Below are 10,688 nucleotides of genomic sequence, written 5' to 3' on the forward strand. Positions count from 1 at the left end.
GCCAGTGGGCGGGGCAGTATTCCTTATATGGCTATAGAGAAACCTTGTGAACACTCTTGAAGTCACAATTGTTGCCCAATTATCATGAAACTTGGCCAAAACATTGGTTTCATTGATATCTCGGACGAGTTAGAAAATGGTCCAGATCAGTGAAAAACATGGCCCCCAGGGGCCGGGGCAGTTTTTCTTATATGGCTATAGTTAAACCTTGTTAACACTCTAGAGGCCACATTTATTGTCCTATCGTCATGAAATTTGGTAGGAAGATTGGTCTCAATAATATCTTTGATTAGTTCGAAAATGGTGACGTTTGCTTGAAAAACATGGCTGCCAAGGGGCTGGGCATTTTTCCTAATATTGCTATAGTAAAATCTTGTGAACACTCTAGCGGCCACATTTATTGTCCAATCTCATGCGCTTTGGTCAGAAGATTGGTCTCAATGATATCTTGGATAAGTTCGAAAATGGTTATGTTTGCTTGAAAAACATGGCTGCCAAGGGGCGGGGCATTTTTCCAGTTAATGTCCGATCTTCATGAAACTTGGTCAGATTTAGATTCATCCCAATAATATCGTGGACAAGTTCAAAAATCATGCTGGTTGGTTGAAAAACATGGCTGCCAGGGGGCGGGGCATTTTTTCTTATATGGCTATAGTAAAACCTTGATAACACTCTAGAGGCCACATTTATTTACCGATCTTCATGAAACTTGGTCAGAAGATTTGTCCTAATGATATCTTGGATGAGTTCGAAAATGGTTTTGGTTTCTTAAAAAACATGGCCACCAGGGAGCGGGGCATTTTTCCTAATATGGCTATATATTTTGCTTTACTAAAACCTTGTTAACACTCTAGAGGCCACATTTATTGTCTGATCTTCATGACACTTGGTCAGATAATTTGTCCCAATGATATCTTGGATGAGTTCGAAAATGGTTCCGTTTGGTTGAAAAACATGGCCGCCAAGGGGGCGTGGCATTTTTCCGTATATAGCTATAGTTAAACCTTGTTAACACTCTAGAAGCCATATTTATAGTACGATCATCGTGAAACTTTGTCAGAAGTTTTTTCCGATTGATAATTTGGACAAGTTTGAAAATGGTTCCAGTTGCTTGAAAAACATGGCCACCAGTGGGCAGGGCATTTTCCTTATATGGACTTATGAATCTTCATGAAACTTTGTCAATATATTTGTTTAAATGATATCTTGGATGTGTATTAAAATGGTTCTGGTCTGTTGAAAACGTGGCTGCCAGGGTGTTCACTTGTCATGAAAGTAGGTAAGAACATTTTGTTATAGTGACATCTTGGGCTGCACAGAACAGCTGAGGTCAGTTCCTTTGAAACTCAGGTGAGCGACTTTGGACCTTTTAGGCCCTCTTGTTTTAATGATAAATAATCAAATTATAACAAAAAATTTACTTTTCTGAAAAATAATTTTTTCACTATCAAATATATTATACATGTATAACAAGGTATCCAACTCAAAATCACCCGAAAACGGGATGCATTGCTTTGAACAGCCATTACTTCATCAATTGTGCAGCGATTTTCATGAACCCAGTCTTATTCAACGCAGAAATGAATGTCCTTTCTGGAAATGTACATATCTTGTAATATTTCTACAAATGCTGGGTCAAAATTTAAGCAATAACATGATACACAACTCGCGTGACCTACTTGACAGCGATCAGACCCGATTCATGAATGCAATCTTCAGGGGTAAACACACACCTTCACATTGGACCAATGAAATCACTCGTGTGTTTAAAATGTTGGTTAGTTGAAATGTATGTAAACAAAAAATATTATAACCGTTCTTGTCGTTACATTATGCATCAAGACTAACTGTCCAGCGCCGTTTGAAACCTTTGTTTACATACATTTCAACTAACCAACATTTTAAACACACGAGTGATTTCACTGGTTTCAAGCTGCACTGGACAGTTAGTTTTGATGCATAATGTAACTGCAAGCACGGTAAGAATGTTTTTTCATACGTTTTATTGAATTATGGTATCAAGGTCCGTGAACTGCCTTTTACTCCATGAAGATTTCAGTCTTAGATCGTGTCTGATCGATGTCAAGTAGGTCATGTGAGTTGTGTATCGTGCTTTTTCTTAAAAGTTTACCCAGCATTTGTAAAAATATTGCAAGACATGTATATTTCCAGAAAGGAAATTCATTTCTGCATTGAATAAGAAGGAGATCGTGAAAATCGCTGCAAAATTGATAAAGTAATTGCTGTTGAAAGCGATGCACCCTGTTTTCGGGTGAATTTCAGTTGAATACCTTGTTATATATATATTTGATAGTGAATTATGTTTTTTTCTCATAAAAGTTGATTTTTCTTTATAATATGATTATTGGTAACAGATATACAGGCCTTTGTTTACTGCTGCAAATCAGTCCGGCAGTAAGCCCGCCCTGTGACGTTCACTTCCCGCGAAGTCACAGTCTGATGAAGATTCACCAATGGTGGATGGAAACTGTCACGATATGTTAAAAGTTTCTTGGAATGTACATATAAACTGTCAAAGAAAAAAAGGAAAAATTATTTATCCTTCAAAATGATGTTTTCACTAATTAATATCATAGCCACATGCTAACCACTTGTGTTATTGCTTATATGAAGTGTTTTTGTACACTGGAAACAATATTTCCAGTTATATTTAAAACATGAAGTCCCTTTTCAAAGAGGGAAATGTATTCATAGATACTAAATGTGATCCAGGGCGATTAACATAACATTTTATTTTCAAGAGGACAATAGCAATTGTGTGCATGTAAATGAGCTCTCAGCTTCTGTGTATTATGAGGAGAATGGTAATCATGTGCAAGTAAATGAGCTCTCAGCTTCTGTGTATTATGAGGAGAATGATAATCATGTGCAAGTAAATGAGCTCTAAGCTTCTGTGTATTATGAGGAGAATGATAATCATGTGCAAGTAAATGAGCTCTCAGCTTCTGTGTATTATGAGGAGAATGATAATCATGTGCAAGTAAATGAGCTCTCAGCTTCTGTGTATAATGAGGAGAATGATAATCATGTGCAAGTAGATGAGCTCTCAGCTTCTGTGTATTATGAGGAGAATGATAATCATGTGCAAGTAGATGAGCTCTCAGCTTCTGTGTATTATGAGGAGAATGGTAATCGTGTGCAAGTAGATGAGCTCTCAGCTTCTGTGTATTATGAGGACAATGGTAATTGTGTGCAAGTAAATGAGCTCTCAGCTTCTGTGTATTATGAAGACATTGACAATTGTGTGCAAGTAAATGAGCTCTCAGCTTCTGTGTATTATGAGGACAATGACAATTGTGTGCATGTAAATGAGCTCTTAGCTTTTGTGTATTATAAGGACAATGGCAACTGTGTGCAAGTAAATGAGCTCTCAGCTTCTGTGTATTATGAGGACAATGGCAATCGTGTGCAAGTAAATGAGCTCTTAGCTTCTGTGTATTATGAAGACATTGACAATTGTGTGAATGTAAATGAGCTCTTAGCTTCTGTGTATTATGAGGACGATGGCAATTGTGTGCAAGTAAATGAGCTCTCAGCTTCTGTGTAGTATGAGGACAATGGCAATCGTGTGCAAGTAAATGAGCTCTTAGCTTCTGTGTATTATGAAGACATTGACAATTGTGTGAATGTAAATGAGCTCTCAGCTTCTGTGTATTATGAGGACGATGGCAATTGTGTGCAAGTAAATGAGCTCTCAGCTTCTGTGTATTATGAGGACGATGGCAATTGTGTGCAAGTAAATGAGCTTTCATCTTCTGTGTATTATGAAGACAATGGCAATCGTGTGCAAGTAAATGAGCTCTTAGCTTCTGTGTATTATGAAGACATTGACAATTGTGTGAATGTAAATGAGCTCTTAGCTTCTGTGTATTATGAGGACGATGGCAATTGTGTGCAAGTAAATGAGCTCTCAGCTTCTGTGTATTATGAGGACAATGGCAATCGTGTGCAAGTAAATGAGCTCTTAGCTTCTGTGTATTATGAAGACATTGACAATTGTGTGAATGTAAATGAGCTCTCAGCTTCTGTGTATTATGAGGACAATGGTAATTGTGTGCAAGTAAATGTGCTCTTAGCTTCTGTGTATAATGAGGACAATGGCAATCGTGTGCAAGTAAATAAGCTCTCAGCTTCTGTGTATTATGAGGACAATGGCAATCGTGTGCAAGTAAATGAGCTCTTAGCTTCTGTGTATTATGAAGACATTGACAATTGTGTGAATGTAAATGAGCTGTTAGCTTCTGTGTATTATGAGGACAATGGTAATTGTGTGCAAGTAAATGAGCTCTTAGCTTCTGTGTATTATGAGGACAATGGTAATTGTGTGCAAGTAAATGAGCTCTCAGCTTCTGTGTATTATGAGGACAATGGCAATTGTGTGCAAGTAAATGAGCTCTTAGCTTCTGTGTAAAATGAGCCTCCATCTTAAAACAAGAGCTGTCAGAGGACAGCTCGACTATTTATAAGCCAATATTGAGAGGGGGTATAATGTGGGTGCGTGGTTATTTAATAGATGATCTTTCAAAAACAAGAAAAAAACAAGAAACAAATAATAATTTATATCTAATTATTTCCGGGGGGGGGGGGGGGGGCAACTTATGCAACTTGCCTGTACAGTCCCCTCATGATAATTAGCGAGTTTTCCAAGTCTGAAAGCAATAGCTATGATACTTTAGACTTTAGGAGTAAAATAGACCAAAACACAAAACTTAACCAAATGTTCATTTATCCAAGTATAAAAGGGGCCATAATTCTGTCCAAATACTTGATACTGTTGTCTGCTCTAGTATATACATTGGGATAATGTTGGTTAAGAAGTATGCAAAATATGAAAGCAATATGTCAAAGGACATGGAAAATATTTGAGGTGGTACGCAAACTTTAACATAGATTTATCAATAATATGCAAATTTTAAGTGGAAAAAAGGCCATAATTCTTACAAAATGATTGATACAGTTGTCTGCTCTTGTTTATAGGTTGGGGCCATGTTGGTAAAGAAGTATGCAAAATATTAAAGCAATATGTCAAGGGATATAGAAAATATTTGAGGTGGTACGCAAACTTTAACATTGGCCAACGGGAACGCCGACGCCGGGACGAGTAGGATAGCTCCACTATATACATATACAGTCAAATCTGAGAATAGCGGTCAGTCAAGGGAAATGACCAAAGTGGCCGTTGTCCACAAGTGAACGTTGTTTTCGGATGACAATTTTTAAATGGTTGGTCAGTTGGTAGTATTGAAACGTCGTGACCCCACCCAGTCGTTTGCATACAATATAAAACAAATGGTCATTGCCGATAACTAATTATAATAACATAATTAACTTACATTGAATAATACAGAATAATATCTTATAAATTGATTTAATTTCATATTGTTAAACTAAACCAATGACTTAATCAACGCTAGTAAAATTGTTTACTCATGCATCTCGTTCATTCGTAAATTAAGCTTGTCACGTGCGATTGACGTCACGACTGAACAAGTCTTCAAGCTGATTCGCTGTCATAAACCGATATTACGTTCATTCAGCAAATCCGACAGTTCGTATTAAATTCATATGAATGTATTTTGAATAAAGATTGTTGCGTGTCATTGACGTCGTCACGTCCGAACAATTATAAAAGCAGATTCGCTGTCATAAACCGACAGTAAGGTATAACCGTATGGTTCTTATTCAAAGAAAAAAAAGCCGACATCTTGTTTAAAATATTTATAGTTTGTTATAAAAGTTGCAATTCAGTGTACATTTTTTCCTGAATAGACGATTACTAATCCTTTTCTCGCCTTCTTAAAGCAACATTCGCCAGCTAAGTGTTGTTTTTAATAACTTATCAGCTATAAAGATTTATTGACTTCGTCACGCGCTCATGCTTTGTCGTTATGAATGCAGACTAGAATTGCTACTTACACACATTCTCATTGTTACGTGCACCTGTTTCCTTTTTTTCTTAATTTTCGCGACTCGAAACTTTTCGGTCATAGAAATATCAAAGGCAATAACCGCTAAAGGTGATTTATTACCCTATTATTTGTTTACTTGCAGCGGGCCTCTTTTATAATATCAAAGGCAATTACCGCTATCAGAAGCTTAACCCGCAAAATAGACGGACAAATGATGTTCTGTGTTTTTAGTTTTCGCTACTCGAGACGACCGACGCGTGACCGTTGTTTTCAGTTCAAATATGAATTTCGGAGTGTAATATAGTGGCTGTTGGCCGTTATGGACAGGTGACTGTAATTTTCAAGTGTAATATAGTGATTTTCGTCGGGGGGAATCCAGACTGACCCTTGTCTGCAGGTGACCGTTATTCTCAGGTGACCTTTAGGTCAGTTTGGACTGTATATATATAGTCGAGCTAAAAACAAGCTTAATGCATGGGCGGAAAGTATCATCCTAGATTAGCCTGTGCAGTCCATACAGGCTAATCAGGGACAGCAATTTTTGTTTTCATGGAATTTTTCGTTTAAAGGAAAACTTCAAAAACAAAAATCCAATTTAGGTGGAGAGAGCAGTCCTTGATAAAACTGCAAAGGTTAATCTGTGACAGTAATTAATGGACATGCTTTAAGGCCGGGTTTTCTCAGAGCGTGTCTCGTGTTCAAACAAATCTGACCCCTTAAATAATCCATTTTAAATCAGTTTCCAAAACAACTTTCATTTGAACTAAAGGGATCTTTTCACGGTTTGGTAAATTGACAAAATTGAAAAAAGTTGATTCAGATTCGCAAATTTTCGGTTTAGTTATGATATTTGTGAGGAAACAGTATTACTGAACATTTGCCATGGTCTAATATAGGCATTATATGCATCTTTTGAGGATTTAAAAACCTAAAAATTATAAAGCGTTGCAACGCAAAACGAATGAATAATTTGGAGAGTTCTGTTGTTGTCGTTTAAATTTGTGAAACCACGAAGATTGCTTATATCACATATAAAATACGCATTCTATGTATACTTGGCAGGAAAGCTCAGTTGGCTAATGCGTTTTTACTTCAGGATTCGGGGGTCACTAGTTCGAGCCCTGCTGCGGGCTACTTTTTTTTCCTTTTTTAAATTTTATTTTTGATTTTTTACTGGAGCTTTTAAAATTTCATGTTTACATTTATCAATATAAAGCATTTAATGACAAACTTCAAAACATGCCAAAATCTGTGATAGGTCCCTTTAAACTACAATTGATGGCAAGCATTGTAAGTAACAACATAAGTAGGTATTTCCTGTTTAGCACAACGAGAGATAAGTAAATTGCCATTTTATTTGTATGGAATAACTCTGGCTTCCTTTCTTTACCAAATGTAAATTAAACAAAAAATATATATTTCTTCTTTTTATTTTTCAAACCACAATACACAATTGATTGAAAAAAATGACATCACAGAAGGTTTATATGTATATAAAAAGATAAAAAGAGTAACCATGGTTATAAAATAAATATACAATGGATAACACAGACTGAACAAGACTATTGCCAAGCAATATATGTTCCCTACCAGCTCCACCATTGTCAGATTTTTTAAATATATATTTGTTGCCATAGCAACCAGAATTCTTGACATAGGAAGAAAAGGAAATGACGTGCATAATCTCCATATTGTCATCAGTTCATGTTTCAAGTTTCATGAATAAATATGAAGAACTTTTAAAGTTATTGCAGGATCCAGAAAAGTGTGACAGGCTGACAGACAGACGGACACACAGAGCGTAAACCATAAGTCCCCTCCGGTGAAACCGGTAGGGGACAATAAAACAGTTATACTGTATATACATTATAGCAAAAATATGTCTGAACAGAGCAAAACCAGTTTCCAAACAAAAAACTTGCATTATGATTAACACTGAGATGTCTTCTGTGAACAAATTTATTCCACATGGTATTTATAAACTTTTTTTGTAAATCTGCCAATGAAATTTAAAAAGTATTTATTTTGTCTGTGAATTCATTTATTCCACATGATTATATTAACATTCTCTTGTAAGTAATTCCATAATGTAACACTTCTTGTTAAAATTGTTCTTGCAAGAGCCAATAAAAGTTGCAAAAAACTTTGTTGCACCATAATATGTAAATATGAAATCAAAATTAGTAATTATAAATAAACATATTCGTATGTTTCAGCATGTTCCAAATAAAACAAGAGCACCGCATAACGGTTGCCACGCTCGGCTGCAAAAGCTTGTAAGATTTTTTATTTTTTTTTAGAGGTCACAGTGACCTTGACCTTTGACCTAGTGACCCAAAAATGGATGTGGCGTGTAGAACTCATCAAGAAGCATCTACATATGAAGTTTCAAAGTTGTAGGTGGAAGCACTTTGATTTTAGAGCCTATGTTAAAGTTTTATATTAGAAGTCACAGTGATCTTGACCTTTGACCTAGTGACCCAAAAATGGGTGTGGCATGTAGAGCTCATCAAGGTGCATTTACATATGAAGTTTCAAAGTTGAAGTTGGAAGCACTTTAACTTTAGAGTCTATGTTAAAGTTTTATATTAGAGGTAAAAGTGACCTTGACCTTTGACCTAGTGACCCAAAAATGGGTGTGGCGTGTAGAACTCATTAAGGTGCATCTACATATGAAGTTTCAAAGTTGTAGGTGGAAGCACTTTGATTTTAGAGCCAATGTTAAGGTTTTAGCACAACGCCTACGGCGGACGGCGGACAACTAGCTGGCTATGACAATACCTCGGGTTTTCTCCGAAAACAACCGAGCTAAAAATTACAATTAATTTCTAAATGACAATGACAGACAAAATATTAATTAAAAAATTAAATAGTCGAGCTTATTCAAAACAAACAGAACTCTTTCATTTATAAAGTTTTTTTAAATCCCCTTTGCAATTTAATGAAAGGTCCACTTTATATAAATTATATTTAAAAAAATATTTCACCTTGTAGTCCAAGCATTAATTACATGCTCAAAACATAAATTACAAGCTCAAATAATAAATTACACACTCAAAACATAAATTACATGCTCAAAGCATAAATTACATTCTCAAAACACTATTTATATGCTCAAAGCTTTAAGTAACATGCTGTCATTTTTTCTCTATTCAAACATAATTATGTTTATGTGTGAGCCTGTTTTTCATAAGATACACAAACGGCAATACATTTTTAATTTGATATTCTTTCCATGAATTAAGTCAAATACTGAATAAATTATATTATAAATGTTTTATCAGGATTTTAATAAATTCAACATTTTATATCAATGCCAGCTTTTAATGTGTTAGCTAATATATGCATGCCCATTCAGTTATAATCATAGATGCAACAGTACAATCTCTGACACATGTATCACCAAACATTTCAATGTGAAATTCTTACATGAATTTGTGTTTCACTTAAGCTCAAATGTATTGAAATATAACAAAATATACAAAAAACACCCCACAGCAAATATTATTAGTACAAAGGCAATACTGAAATGGTAAAGTTGTAGTTTGTTAACATACAGGAGAAATGGAAAAAATACTTGCCACACAAAGATGTGCTATTTACAGACACATTTGAATAAATAACAGAAAAATACAGTTCAACAATTTGTACATTACATATGTTTATGTTCATAAAATTATCTTTATGTTTTTACCAATTTATTCAAGCTTGATTGTATAGGAAGCCTTTAGCTTTTTAAGACATTCTTGAGTCCATCACCTGGGTAGAACCAATACTTGATGTTTATGGAAAGATCATTTAGACGCTCCCCCAAAAATCGAACTGCTAACCTCCAGTTTGCAAAGCGGACGTCATATCTATTTCACAACAAAAACCTTTTGTAGCTTTTTTACAAGTTAAGGATGTATTATTTGTTTGTTGGACATAAAACACTGACTATGAAAAATATTGTCAAAAATAATTAAATGGGCATTGTTAAATGTATTATTAAATACAAAACTGCCTGTATCAAACATTCAAACTGACAGAAAACTGTGACTCATAATTTGGCCTGGTGAAAAAGAAATTGGATGAATGCAGAACATGACAAGAAAAATACAAAATACGTACAAGTGATAAAATACAAGAATACTGACAAACAGTATGAAAAACTGCACAATATGATACAAACAATACTGTCAATGTTTTGAGTGTTTACATTTAATACTGATTTAAGTGCACAAACCACACTGTGAAAAACGTCTATAAATATGACATGTATTGCACGTGGACAACAAACAATAAAACACACCCACATTATCGTATGCAGAAATTTTATAAATTTTCTAAAACGGTCGAGAAAATCTCGAGAATAACAGCACCATTATTTAACATTTTTCTTGTATAAAAATATCTGTAAGCATTAGTATATATGTTATATTATTTCTAACTAATGTTATTTGCGTCTAATATTCTAACAAATTTCCATGTTTGTTCAACAGGTATAGCATAGCAGTCACTGTAATATTACATTATCTAATAAACGATGACACCCTCCCAATGAAATCTTGTGCGATACAACACTTCCGAACATCAGTCATGTAATACTCCCTAATTTTTCCTTAAATAGCTAGCTAATATACTTTTATATTTCTGATTTGTTTAATAACAATTACAAGTGCAGGCACAAAGAATATATGTAAACTATATGAATGTAACACAATGCACAGATTCTTTGGAGGATTTTCATTTGCATTACAACTTACACATAAAATACTG

The sequence above is a fragment of the Dreissena polymorpha genome, chromosome 3 (assembly GCF_020536995.1).
Source record: "Dreissena polymorpha isolate Duluth1 chromosome 3, UMN_Dpol_1.0, whole genome shotgun sequence".
NCBI lineage: Eukaryota > Metazoa > Mollusca > Bivalvia > Myida > Dreissenidae > Dreissena > Dreissena polymorpha.